The sequence below is a fragment of the Schistocerca piceifrons genome, chromosome 1, assembly GCF_021461385.2.
Source record: "Schistocerca piceifrons isolate TAMUIC-IGC-003096 chromosome 1, iqSchPice1.1, whole genome shotgun sequence".
In the NCBI taxonomy this organism is placed as follows: domain Eukaryota; kingdom Metazoa; phylum Arthropoda; class Insecta; order Orthoptera; family Acrididae; genus Schistocerca; species Schistocerca piceifrons.
The window spans coordinates 420,829,404-420,842,784 of record NC_060138.1 but is presented as its reverse complement, the minus strand read 5'-3'; positions in this window follow the sequence as shown (position 1 = coordinate 420,842,784).

The window sequence follows — 13,381 nt, the reverse complement described above, 5'->3', positions numbered from 1 at the left end:
ACATTCCTCACACACAAAGAAAGAAAATACGAGTATGTTATGGTCGTGTGTCCGGAAACGCTTACTTTCCATGTTAGCGCTCATTTTATTACTTCTCTTCAAATCACATTAATCATGGAATGGAAACACACAGCAACAGAACGTACCAGCGTGACTTCAAACACTTTGTTACAGGAAATGTTCAAAATGTCCTCCGTTAGCGAGGATACATGCATCCACCCTCCGTCGCATGGAATCCGTGATGCGATGATGCAGCCCTGGAGAATAGCGTATTGTATCACAGCCGTTCACAATACGAGCACGAAGAGTCTCTACATTTGGTACCGGGGTTGCGTAGACAAGAGCTTTCAAATGCCCCAATAAATGAAAGTCAAGAGGGTTGAGGTCAGGAGAGCGTGGAGGCCATGGAATTGGTCCGCCTCTACCAATCCATCGGTCACCGAATCTGTTGTTGAGAAGCGTACGAACACTTCGACTGAAATGTGCAGGAGCTTCATCGTGCATGAACCACATGTTGTGTCGTACTTGTAAAGGCACATGTTCTAGCAGCACAGGTAGAGAATTCCGTATGAAATCATGATAACGTGCTCCATTGAGCGTGGGTGGAAGAACATGGGGCCCAATCAAAGACATCACCAACAATGCCTGCCCAAACGTTCACAGAAAATCTGTGTTGATTACGTGATTGCACAATTGTGTGCGGATTCTCGTCAGCCCACACATGTTGATTGTGAAAATTTACAATTTGATCACGTTGGAATGAAGCCTCATCCGAAAGAAGAACATTTGCACTGAAATGAGGATTGACACGTTGTTGGATGAACCATTCGCAAAAGTGTACCCGTGGAGGCCAATCATCTGCTGATAGTGCCTGCACACTCTGTACATGGTACGGAAACAACTGGTTCTCCCGTAGCACTCTCCATACAGTGACGTGGTACAGCAGCAACTTCTCTGACGCTGACATTAGGGTTATCATCAACTGCACGAAGAATTGCCTCGTCCATTTCAGGTGTACTCGTCGTTCTAGGTCTTCCCCAGTCGCGAGTCATAGGCTGGAATGTTCCGTGGTCCCTAAGACGCCGATCAATTGCTTCGAACGTCTTCCTGTCGGGACACCTTCGTTCTAGAAACCTGTCTCGATACAAACGTACCGCTCCACCACTATTGCCCCGTGCTATCCATACATCAAATGGGCATCTGCCACGTTCGTGATGAACACTAACCTGTTGATGCTACGTACTGATGTGCTTGATGCTAGTACTGTAGAGCAATGAGTCGCTTGTCAACACAAAATGAGCTCTAACATGGAAATTAAGCGTTTCCAGACATATGTCCACATAACATCTTTTCTTTATTTGTGTGTGGGGAATGTTTCCTGAAAGTTTGGCCGTACCTTTTTGTAACACCCTGTAGATAACAGATTTACGAGTACAGGTTGTATACACATGGCTGACGACTTATGGAGGTTAAATTTTCATTGTACAGGTGATGCTTATCCATGTTCGCAACTGCGAATACATTTCGTCTAGATTAGTTGCTATTCTGCTTGAATCTCCTCTACGGAGTCAAAACGCCGCCATTTCAATTTTGTTTTCGAGAAGAGAAAGAAATCATAATGGACTTGGCAATAGGGTGGGTGGGGGACAGTTATCATCTTGTTTTTTTACCATGAGTTTTCACACAGTGAGCGAGGGTGTGTGCAGGCGTACTGTCACGATGGAGCAACCAGTCTTTGGTCCCTCATCTCCCAGGCTGTATGCGTCTAACATCGTCCCTCAATCTCCTCAGAACATAGTTGCAGAACTTCTCTGCGACTGTCTGATAACTTGGAAGGAATTCCTTGCGAACAATTCCACGAGAAAAAACCGTTAGCGTTGATGATATTGCTGCGATCATGGCATGCTTTTTTGAACCACGGAGAGGATTATGACTTCTATTGCGAAGATTACTGTTTTGTTTCAGGTTCATAAGCATACAAGCATGGCTCATATACTCTTAACATCCCGGGCAGGAAATCTGGACGATCCCGAACTCCTGTTTACAATTCATTGCACACCTCGACCCGAATGGTCTCGGTGGTCTGCGCTCAAAAGACGAGGAACGAACGTCTCCTCTGAAACTCGAATCAAGGTCAGAGTCATCAGCTAGAATACACTGACACGTTCCATATGGGATTCCAACGATTTCTTAAACATCATGGAATCCCTTAAACCACTCATATGTTCTTGCTTGGCTCAAAGCTTGCTCACGAAAAGCCTCCCTTAGCATGCGGAGGGCCTAAGCTGCAGTTTTGCGGAGCTCAAAATAAAAATTAATGTAGATTGACTTCGAAAGTCCCGACCACTTCGAAAGACCCGATGCACTCGCAATGTCGCCACATGGCTGATTGACAGCTGAAAGACGCAACTAGAGACGCCTAGCGGCGGAAGTTTATTTGGAAGCAATATCCAAATTCTCGGAACTTTTGGGTAGTTCGTCAAAAACAACAGAGCGTGGATGAAACGTAAGTACGAGACGAATTTGGAAAAAAGGCATGCAGTAATACACACTTCGCATCACTAAAACGGAAAAAATATGAAATTTTGCATATGTGTTTCAATGTAGCAATATTCAATAGGTCAGACCAGGTACTTAACACCGGATCCCTAAAACAGCCAAACACAGGAGGAAAAACATTTTCCCCACGTATGTGTTTCACAAATTTTGAGTACATTGTTGCTCATCATTTTCTCCTGTTGGTTTTTACAGTGTACTTATAGTACCTGATAACCATTATAAAAATAAACAAGCTAACAGCATAATTATGGTGAAGCCTGTATTTACATACCCGATTTACATGCTTTCCTGCTATTGACTTTATTTTGGGTTGGTAGGGTCATAAGCTCTGTTCTCTGAAATATCTGATTTCCTGCCACTGAAAGTTTCGTATGAATAAGGTTTCCCAAATTGTGTGCTTTTTAACCACAACCAGAAGCTTCAACATCGGTTTAAATGTCGATTTATGCCGAAACTACATCGACCACATCGTGTTCCCACACGTGCACTATCTGTAGGATAATGCATAACATAAAACTGAAGTTTACACTTTGTTTCAGAATCTAAATGATTTTGGATTCGAAAAGAAATATTGTTGGCATTTTAGGACACTTTGAACACGTTTCCACAATGTTTCGTTTCTTGACTACTCTAAACTGCAATAAATGTTGAAAAACCACATTTTAAAAGGTTTTTAATTTTTAAAGGTACGCCAAGCAGTGCACAAAACAATACAAAAGACAAAAAACAATTGATTTCAACATAGTATAATTAGCTTGTGCTGATTTCTCATGGGTTCTTCTACTGTCTTAGTTTGGCTTGTTATAATATTAACAAAATTACTTGACTTGTCAGCTGCGTATTTCTGTCATTTGTAATTTACAAGCATTTTTACAGACTCATTAAACTTTATGAAACTGATGGATGGATAGCTTATGAATGCGTCATGTTACCTGCCCTGACTTATACACGGCTGGATAAGCACACACGACTCAGAAAGCGCGCTTTTGACTACTTTAGAATAACCCAACCATGGCTATAGCGATGTTCTCGTTATGTCATCTACATCATTCTCGAAATTATAATTTTTGTCAGATTGCCATGGATTCAATAGTATCGTATATTGAGTGGTTACAAGTAAGGTGCACCTACTCAGTGAGATCAAGTGTAGGCTGTATTTATCGTATCGCAGCGAAACTTGGTACATGCTCAATGTTGCTGTTGTTTGCAGTTGTAATTATGCAGTTAATTAAATTAAGGCTGTTATATTACAGTTACTCGGTGAGTGCAAACCAGTGTTCGCTCTCTTACGTTGGCAGTAGTTCCAATGACGACAGCTTCCTACTTCTACTGGCTATTACCAGTCAGTGACCACTCAGTGCAAATGAACGTCCCTTCAGCAAATGAAAAGAAATGTAAGACAATATGCTAGTTTAAATTAGCGCCTGACATTTGTTACCCATTATCTGAATTTTGAAGGAATAAGGTTTTGTGGAGTGTGTTTTGTCGTACAACTGTTTTGTTACACCAACAGCCATCTGAGGTTTAAGAGGTGCGCACATAGTGCCTTGGGAACTGGGATGGTGACTTTTTCGTTTCCCAGTAAGGCAAAATTTCCGAAATGGAACTCTCACCATGGATATTCTTAAAAGGGGGGTGCGTCCCGGCTAAGTGGATTAATAAAGATCGACCTGTGTTTAGCAACAAAATTCTGAAAATGCTGAGGAAACAGAGATTGTTTCATTCTTGTTTCAAAAGAAGAACGTGGAAATGATGACACGCAGAAGTTAGCAGAAATATGTGCAACTATTACAAAATCGATACGCGAAGCGTACTTCTTCCACCGTTATTCATATATACCTTGTTAGCGAAAGGTCTTGCTGAGAACCCGTGAAAATTCTGGTCCTATCTAAAATCTCTATTGGGTCGAAGGCTGCTTTCCGGTCATTCGTCGACCAGTCTGACGTGTCAAAAGAAGACAGCAAAAGGTAAGCCATCAGTTGACCGCCTCATAGACTCCCATATGGAGGGCACAGAAATAAGAAATAAGCGTCTCTGGTGTCAGAAGGAACTGAAAGATTTGAAAACAAATAAATAGCCGGGTCCGGATGGGATCCCAGTTCGCTTTCGTAGAGACAGGTCTTCTCCATGGCGTTGGCCCCTAACTTCGCTTGCATTTGTTGCAACTCTCCCGATCAGTGCAATTGTTCCAAGAACTGGACAAAAGTGCAGGTGGCTCCTTTACATAAGAAGGGTAAGAAAAGGGATCCGCAAAGTTACAGACCAATATCCTTGACATCGCTTTACTGCCTAATTCTTGAGCATATTCTTTGTTCGAATATAATAAATTTCCTTGAGACAGAAACACTTCTGTCCACAAATCAGCTCGCATTTAAAAAGCATCGCTCTTGCGAATCTCAGCTTTCCCTTTTCTCACATGATATCAGCAAACAGGCTGATTCCACATTCCTAGATTTCCGTTAAGCATTTGACACAGTGCTCGTTTATAGACTGTTAAGGAAGGACGGAGGATATGGAATGTTTTTTCATATGTGAGAGTGGCTCGAAGATTTCGTAAGCAAGATAAAATAGTAAGGTGTGCTGAATGTTGAGTGTTCATCAGTGACAGGGGTATCGTCTGGAGTGCCCCAGGATTGTGTGATAGGACCACTCGTGTTCTCTGTATACACAAATAATATGACGATTAGGGTGGGCAGCAATCTACGATTGCTAGCAGATGACACTATGAGGTACGGGAAAGTGTCATATTTAAGTTACTGTAGGAGGATACAAGATGACTTAGACAGAATTACTATTTGGTGTGATGAACGGCTCTTTGCTTTAAACGTGGAAAAAATGTGAGCTAACGCGGATGAGTAAGAAAAACAATAAAATAATGTCGAATACCGGATTAGTAGTGTGTTGCTTCACACGGCCACGTCGATAAATATCCAAGCAATATAAAAAGGACCGAGCACGTAAAGATTGTAGTAGGGAAGGCGAATGGACGACTTCGATTTATTCGGAGAATAAACTGCTAGAGACTGCTAGAGTCTGGGATTCACACCAGATCGGACTAAGGGATGCAGCGGAGAAATTCAGAGGCCTGCTGCTGGATTTGTTACCGGGAGGTTCGATCAGTTCTGAGATGCTTCAGAACTCAAATATGGTGGTTTATGGATTATCTATGTAGACGCAGATGCAAATGTAGATGTAGAACGTGTGCGTATGTGGTAGTTCCGTCACTGAGTCGACTGTCAGCTTTCTTTCATTTTATTCTAGCTTATTAGTAATGACAGGAGTTGAAGACATATTAACTTAATTTTCTTTCGAGCCATGCATTGTTGAAACTTGAAAAAATCCCGAAAATTTTGCCTACAGAATAACTTAGCATTGTTCGTCATTTATATACTGTACTTCACTTAACTTTTCAACGATTGTGCCATTTTTAATATTGTACTTCGTTTTTACATTTAAGTGGTTACCGTTCATTTATGACACCACGATTCATTATTTTAATGTTGGCAAGGAACAATGCACTTGCCTCTAGGAAAATCGAAACCATGTTGTCCTTGAATGTATTTCTACACACGGAAAAAAGGTTGATGGTTCATCTGCTTACGGTCATTGTCGCATCACCTACCGTTGCCAGCTATTAACAGGAATGGATACTGAAAAAAATAGCAATATTTAGTACCGATATTGTACAAAACGTAATGTCCTTTTGTGAAATATGAATATTTGCTTGTCGATTTCTTGGATTCGTTTCTAAAACTAAAGGAAAAATATCAAAGAGCGCGAATCAGTTGTTTCAGCAAATGTTGGAAGGTCTAGGGGTACTGTCTATGATCAGTAACCAAAAGGTCCTCGGTCCCCGGTTCGGAACATGCCACTGCTTAAATTTCCATTTTTAATCATCATTAGCAGCCGCAGACTTCCGGCATAAGAAGTCATCCTCATTCTGCCAAAGGCTTTGTCAAAGAGGGCAGAGGAGTGGACAGAGATTCGGGGCACTCTCTTGTCCTAGGGGTGGGAAACTGCCCCTGAAGGCGGAAGGATCAGCAATGATCAACGACATGAGGATGCAGAAGGCAATGGAAAGCACTACATTAAAGACGCATAACGTGTCTCCACAGGACATTGGCCTGTAAGTGAAAAAGAGTCAGGACGATATCTCCATCGGAAAAAGATTCCGGAATGGTCCTCAATTCGGAGCTCCGGGAAGGGACTGCCAAGGGGGAAGTGACCATGAGGAAAATATTGAATAACCAAGGATAACGTTCTACGAGTCGGGGCGTGGAATGTCAGGAGCTTGAACGTGGAAGGGAAACAATAAAATCTGAAAAGGGAAATGCAGAGGTTCAATCTAGATATAGTAGTGACCAGTGAAGTGAAATGGAAGGATTTCTGGTCAGATGAGTATAGGATAATATCAACAGTAGTAGAAAATGGTATAACGGGAGTTATGAATAGGAAGATAGGGCAGAGAGTCTGTTACCGTGAAGAGTCCAGTGATAGGGTTGTTCTTATCAGAATCGACAGCAAACGAACACCGACAACGAACGTTCAGGTATACATGCTGACGTCGTAAGCTGAAGATGAATAGGTCGAGAAACTAAGAGGTACCCAGGAGCAGATATAGACTCAGATCAGAACGTAGTGGTGATGAAGAGTAGACTCAAGTCTAAGAGATTAGTCAGGAAGCAACAATGTGCAAAGAAGTGGGATATGGAAGTACTAAGAATGACAAGATACGCTTAAAGTTTTCTAAGGCTGTACATATAGCAGTAAAGAATTGTTCACTAGGCAGTACAATTGAAGAGGAATGGACAAATCTAAAAAGGGCAATCACAGGCGTTTGAAAGAAAAACATAGTTACAAAGAAGGTAACGGCGAAGAAACCATGGGTAACAGAAGAAATACTTCACTTGATTGATGAAAGAAGAAAGTACAAAAATGTTCAGAGAAATTCAGGAATACGGAAATACACGCCACTGAGGAATGAAAGAAATAGGAAGAGCAGGAAAGGTAAGACGAAATGGCTATAAGAAAAATGTGAAGATATCGAAACAGAAATGATTGTCGGAAGGACTGATGCAGCATATTGGAAAGTCAGAACAACCTTCGGTGAAATTAAAATGAAGGGTGGTAGTATCAAGAGTGCAACGCAGATTCCACTGTTAAATGCAGAGGAGAGACTGGTTAGGTGGGAAGTCCGCTATGAGGGGGAAGATTTTTCTGATGTGATGGGTGAAACAGTTGATTTAGAAAAGGTGGGGGATCCAGTATTAGAACCAGAATTTAAGAGAGTTTTGGAGGACTTAAGATCAAATAAGGCAGAAGGGATGGATAACTTTCCATCAGAATTTCTAAAATCATTGGGGGAAGTGGTAACAAAGCGCCTATTCACATTCGTTTGTAGAATTTTTGAGTCTGGCATCATACCATCTGCCTTTCGGAAAAATATCATCCACACAATTCCGAAGACTGCAAGAGCTAAGAAGTGCGAGAATTATCGCACAATCAGCTTAACAGCTCATGCATCCAAGTTGCTGACAAGAATAATATACAGAAGAATGGAAAAGAAAATTGAGAATGTGGTAGATGATTATCATTTTGGCTTCAGGAAAGGTAAAAGCACGAGGGAGGCAATTCTGATGTTGCGGTTGATAATGGAAACAAGACTGAAGAAAAATCAAGATACTTTCGTAGGATTTGTTGACCTGGAAAAAGCGTTCGACAATGTAAGATGGTGCAGTATGTTTGAAATTCTGAGAAAAACAGAAGTAAGCTATAAGGAGAGACAGGTAATATACAATGTGTACAAGAGCCAAGAGGAAATAATAAGAGTGGACGACCAGGAACGAAGTGCTCGAATTACCTATGGAAAACACTGACAAGGAGAAGGTGCAGGATGATAGGCCATCTGTTAAGACATCAGGGAATGACTTCTATGGCACTAGAGAGAGCTGTAGAGGTCAAAACCCGTAAGGGACGAGAAGCTGGAATACATGCAGCAAATAATTGAGGACATAGTTTGCACAGGAGAGGAATTCGTGGCGGGACGCAATAAACCAGTCAGAAGACTGATGACTCGAAAAATAAAAAAAATAAAATGTTTGTCCATCGACAGATGAGCCCTCACCTTCGAGAGCCTCTGCATGCTGACAGTCGTACACTACAATAGCTCTAAGATAGCAACTTTCCTTCATCTTCAAAGAATAAGATTTTTTAAAGAAAAAGACGGTGATTTTAAATTCTTTTTTTTGTAACTTCAGTTCCGCCCCTCTAAAACGTTTTTTCAGTAGTCTAGTTCATTCTATAACTCGCTTCAGATTTGTTTTATATATTAGCTTGGTGCATAAGTTCGTAGCATTTTTCCACAAGTTTATGAAACGCAACATATAAACATAACAGATATTTTAGTCATTGACAATATATTCTCTTTCATCCTTTACAACAGCCTGCCAACGCTGTTCCACCAGACGCACAACATTATCTGTTGTGGATGTGCGCAAGTCTTTGTACGGGAGTTGCTGCTTTGTTTGGGCTCAACCATCCCTTTCTTTTCGTTTGTTAGAATAATGACACCATTTATCGTCATAGGGTAGGAACGGTCGGTGTTGTCAGGAGTCAATTAACGACTAGCAAGCAGACATGCACATACGGCCTACTGCTGATTTTTGTGATTTTGGCTTAGAGCGTGTGGTACCCATACATTCTGAACCTGCCTCATTACATGTAAATGTTGCACGATGGTGGAATGATAACAGTTCATCACATTAGCCAGTTCTCTAGTATACTGACGTGGATCGTTGTGGATCAAAGCATTTAGACGGTCTTTATAAAATCTCGAAGGTCTTCTTGAAGGTGAAGAGTCACTAATGTCAAAAAGATCCTTCTTCTACTTCTGCATCTATAATCTACAGACCACTGTGAGGTGCATGGCAGAGGGTACGTCCTTTTGTACCAGTTATTCCATTCCTGTTCCATTCACTTATGGAGCGCAGGAAGAATGATTGTTTGAATACCTCTGTGCGTGTAGTAATTATTCTAACCTTACCTTTACTATCTCTGTGAGAGCGATACATAGGGGGTTGTTGTATATCTCTAGAGCAATCATTTAAAACCGGTTCTTGAAACTTTGTCAACAGACTTTCTCGGGATAGTCTACGTCCGTCTTCAAGAGACTGTCACATCAATTCCTTCAGTATCTCTGTGACACTCTCCCATGTGACCATTCGTCCTGCCCTTCTCTATATACTTTCAGTGTCCCCTGTTAGTCTTATCTGGTAAGGATCCCACACACTTTTGCAGTATTCTAGGATGCGTGATTTTTAAGCGTTCTCTTTAGTAGACTGATTGCACTTCCCCGGTATTCTACCAATAAACTGAACTCTACCATTTGCTTTACCCACGATTGAACCAATGGGATCATTCCATTTCATTTATCTGCAAAGTGTTACACCCAGGTATTTGTATGAGTTGCTCGTTCCCAGCAGTGACTCATTGGCATTATAATCACAGGATACTGCATTTTATCGTTTTGTGAAGGGAAATGTTTTACATTTCTGAACATTTAGAGCCAGCTGTCAATCTCTGCACCATGTTGAAATCTTATCAAGATCTGACTGAATATTTATGCAGCTTCTCTCGGATTGTACTTCATTATAGATAACGGCACCATCTGCAAAAAGCCTGATTTTAATATTAATGTTGTCCGCAAGATCATTAATATACACCCTGAAAAGCAAGGGTCCCAACACACTTCCCTGAGGCACACCCGAAGCTACTTCTACATCTGACGATTTCTCTCCATCCAAGATAACACGATGCGTCCTCGCTACCAAAGTTCTCAATCCAATCACAAGTTTCCCTTGATACCCCATACGATCGTACTTTTGACAATAAGTCTTGGTGCGATACTGAGTCAAATCCTTTTCGAAAATCAAGAAACGCTGTACTGAGTCAAATCATTTTCAGAAATCAAGAAACGCTGCGTCTACTTCGTTGCCTTGTTCCAAAGCTTTCAGTATGTCATGTGAGAAAAGTGCGAGTTGGGTTTCGCATGATAGATGTTTCCGAAAATCACGCTGTCTGGTATTGAGGAGGTCATTCTGTTCAAGATACCTCATTATGATTGAGCTCAGAATATGTTCTACGATTCTACAACAAATCGATGTCTAGGATACTGGACAGTAGTTTTGTGGATCACTTCTGCTACCCTTCTCGTAGACGGTTGTGACCTTTTTCCATAAACTCGGCACGGTTTTTTGTTCCAGAAATCTACGGTAGATTATAGTGAGAAGAGGGGCTAACTCAGCAGCAAATTCAGCATAGAATCTGACAGGGATTCCATCGGGGGATTAAATTGAGGCAATTCTCCGGGGTTTTCCTTTGTAAAGGAACATTTGAAAACGGAGTTCAGCATTTCAGCTTTTGCTTTGCGACCCTCAATTCCAGTTCCCGCCTCATTCACTAGAGACTGGACAATAACGATGGTGCAACTAACAGCCTTTACACACGACCAGAATTTCTTTGGATTTTGCGAAATATCATTTGACATTATTCTGCGACGGTAGTCATTGAAGGCATCACGCATTGCGCTGTTGACTGCCAAACGCCTTTCGTTCAGAGTCTCTCTACCTACAGCCCTACGTTTTGTTTTACACCTATTATGCAGTAATCTCTGTTTCTTTATAAATTTCTTTACAGTGACTGTATACCATGGAGGTTCCCTCCTATTACGGACTGTTCTACTGGATACATATCTATCCAGTACGTGTCAACTATTCTTTTAACTTTAAGCCAGAGTTCCTCTACATGCTCTGGACCTGTTCTGAAAGTTTCAAGTTTCTCTTTGAGATAAGACATTACTGAGATTTTATCTAGTTTACTGAACATGTATATCTTTCTGCTTGTTTTAGTTGTGCTTTGCACTTTGGTAATCATTACTGCCACAGCCGCGTCGTGGTCACTGATACCAGTCTCGATCTGGACGTTCTCGAAGAGGTCAGATCTGTTTGTTGCCATTAGACTCAATATATTTCTATCACGAGTGAGATTCCTAACTATATTTTCTAGGTAGTTTTCAGCGAAGGCATATAGTAAAGTTTCACAAGATGTCTTATCACTCCCACCGCTAGCAAAATTGTAATTTTTTCAGTTAACTGTTGGATGATTTAAGTGTCCACCGATGATTACAGTATGACTGGGGAACTTACGCACATGTGAACTGAAGTTTTCTCTGAAGTTCTCGGTTGCATCAGGACATGAGTCTGGTGGGCGATAGAAGGAGCCAATTATTTTATGCCCACCGCTGATACTGAGTCTTGCCCTAACCATCTCAAACGAAGTTTCAATTTCTATCACGGTAGATTTTTTTTTTGTCTACTGCAACAAATACACCTTCTCTATTTCCCATTTGCCTATCCTTTCGATATACGCTTAAATTTTCCCCAAAAATCTCACTGCTATTAATTTCAGGTTTCGTCCAGCATTTTGTGCTTAGTATTATGTGAGCTTCACTTGTTTTCATGGGCGCTTCGAACTCTGGAGCTTTGTTACGAATGATTCGGTGCTTCACCGTTAGGATTTTAATACGCTCACCTGCGGGAGGTATTTCTTTCGATTTTACTGATACTTATGGTTTTCCTACAGCCATCGTTATTTCGGTATTTCGATTGGACGGCGAGTCACCTAATCTAAAAAACCGTGATGTGCACCCACACACAGTAAGGTACCTGAGTAGCAGCCTGTGATGTGTAGTGCAGACGTGACTTATTTAGGGGAACCCTACAGTTCTCAACCCTATGGCACAAGTCCAGGAAGTCGCAGCATAGCTTGTCACAGAACTTTCGACGTTTCTGGTTCAGTCCTTCCACCCGACTTAGAACCAAACGGCCACGATCTATTCTGGGAACAATGCTGGAAATTGTGGTCTTCTCTGTAACACCGCGTGGAAGGCTGGTCTTCGCAATCTTCTCTTCCAGTAGCTGGAATGACAAAAGTATGACTTCGGAACCCAGACGACAGGCATCATTTGTTACTCGTGCGCCATAATCTGCAGTTGGTTGCACCCTGATCCCTAAATGGTTGCTGGAATAGCCTCTTCAGGATGTTGAATGATGCCCCCAGGCATACACACTGAGGTACCATTATTCGCTGTACGCTTGAACTGCCGAGGATTAAAAGACCCCTACCCTTTTACGTTTGCTTTCTCCTGACACCGGACAAAACAGGTTTTCCCAAAACAAGTGAAGTGAATCCAGCGGGCTCAGTTTCAGTTTCAGTGAAAGACAGGATTTAAAACTTGTAGGTTATGGGGATCGGTACAATACCCTGAATGCTCCCTGGTCCACATACACCCTGTACTGGACGCCTAGATCTGCCCTTGACACGCCACTCGCAGTCAAATGGAAGGATAATGACAGATCCTGTACTTTCTGCAGAGGTATAACAGTTACACGACTCTCGAAAGCTCTTCCAACTCATCGACTCGCAGCAGCTGTCAATTATTTGACAGTAGTCAGGGCGACTTCCAGCTGTGTTTTGGGTGGTGCAATATATTACAAGGCAGCAAACAAAGGACTTTAAATTAAACCTGCTGATTATCTTTTAATCTGTTGAGCTAAAATGTTGCTAATTCCCTATAAGAACTAAAGCAGATACACAAAACGAAATTTCTATTGAGGCAACACAAAAATTTGTGGCAGAACTTACTAGTTTCCTAAAACGTTTTGATGTTAATTACAGTTGCTAGCAAACTCGAAAACCGAGCTAATTTGCGATAAATGCAGAAAATATATAGGGCTACTCCTCTTTAAGGGAAAACTAGGTCTAA